The sequence below is a fragment of the Pseudoliparis swirei genome, chromosome 21 (genome assembly GCF_029220125.1).
Source record: "Pseudoliparis swirei isolate HS2019 ecotype Mariana Trench chromosome 21, NWPU_hadal_v1, whole genome shotgun sequence".
Classification (NCBI taxonomy): Eukaryota; Metazoa; Chordata; class Actinopteri; order Perciformes; family Liparidae; genus Pseudoliparis; species Pseudoliparis swirei.
Window position 1 is genome coordinate 52,501 of NC_079408.1, and position 2,069 is coordinate 54,569.

Sequence of the window (2,069 nt, forward strand, 5' to 3'; positions counted from 1 at the left end):
ATATGTCATATGATGTCATATGTCATAATGATGTCATATGATGTCATACTGATGTCATATAATGTCTATCTGATGTCATATAATGTCTATCTGATGTCATATGATGTCTATATGATGTCATATAATGTCATATGATGTCATACTGAGGTCATATGAGGTCATATAATGTCATATAATCTCATATGATGTCTAACTGATGTCATATAATGTCATATGATGCCATACTGAGGTCATATGATGTATTACTGATGCCATACTGATGTCATATGAGGTCATATAATGTCATAGGATGTCTAACTGATGTCATATGACATAATGAAGTAATATGATGTCATACTGTTGTCATATGATGTCATACTGATGTAATATGATGTCATACTGAAGTAATATGATGTCATATATCATATATCTTACTGATGTCATATGATGTAATATGAAGTAATATAATGTCATACTGATGTCATATGATGTAATACTGAAGTAATATGTCATATGATGTCATACTGAAGTAATATGATGTCATACTGATGTAATATGATGTCATACTGGTGTCATATGATGTCATACTGAAGTAATATGATGTCATACTGAAGTAATATGATGTCACACTGAAGTAATATGATGTCATATGTCATACTGATGTAATATGATGTCATACTGGTGTCATATGATGTCATACTGAAGTAATATGATGTCATACTGAAGTAATATGATGTCATACTGAAGTAATATGATGTCATACTGGTGTCGTATGATGTCATACTGAAGTAATATGATGTCATATGATGTCATACTGAAGTAACATGATGTCATATATCTTACTGATGTAATATGTCATACTGATGTAATATGTCATATTGGTGTCATATGATGTCATACTGAATATGACGTCATATGACATCAGTAAGATGTCATTTGACATCATATGATGTAATATTGTCATACTGAAGTAATATGATGTCATACTGATGTAATATGATGTCATACTGATGTAATATGATGTCATACTGAAGTAATATGATGTCATACTGATGTATTGCTGATGTCATACTGATGTAATGTCATACTGAAGTAATATGATGTCATATGATGTATTGCTGATGTCATACTGATGTAATGTCATACTGAAGTAATGTCATCCTGATGTCATATGACGTCATACTGATGTCATATGTCATACTGGTGTCATATGATGCAATTCCAGTAAACAGGGCCCAGCTCTCCTGCTGAGCGTCACACATACTTTACACACAACCTGCTTGTTTCACATCACAGAAGTTTATTGATCATCAATACATTCACAGCTGCGTTGGGCTTTCCTCACTAGACATGAGCCGACTCACGGCCAACAGGACAGACCCTTCAGACGCAGGACGGCTGGAGCCTCCTCGACAGGAGAGACAGTCACATGACCTTAGGACTGAAGGTCAAACACACAGGAGGTCGTTCTGCATTTCAAGTGGCCATCAGAAGAAGGTTGAGATCAATGAGCATGTTGAGTGAAACAAGCTGGACCTCCAGTTAGCTCTGTTGCTCTGCTCAGGGTGAGTTGAGATTCAGGTTAGAGTTAGCTAACCTTAAGGTTAGAGTGAGCTTTCCTGGTTAGAGTGAGCTAACCTTAAGGTTAGAGTGAGCTAACCTTAAGGTTAGAGTTAGCTAACCTTAAGGTTAGAGTGAGCTTACCTGGTTAGAGTTAGCTAACCTGAACCCTAACTAACCCTCTCAAGAGGTCATTCTGACATTAATTGTATTTTCTATTGTTCCATCGGCTCTTTTGCAATAAATAGAGAGAAGCAGAACCTGTCGGCGTGTGTCACTAGGAAGTGGTTCTGGGGACAGAGACCCACTAAAGGGAAAGCGGTCCAACAGAGCCGGTGTCAGCAGCACCTGGTACCACACGTCTCTACAGGGTCTCCAACAGCCAATCAAACAGGCCGGAGCGCACAGAACTGGACCACAGCGCTGAACAGGTCTGCAATCCGCCCCCCCTTCTGAGCCATCAGGAGGACCACCTTCTGGAACTGAGGAGACATGAGTCAGCATTAATGACAGGAGACATGAGTCAGCAT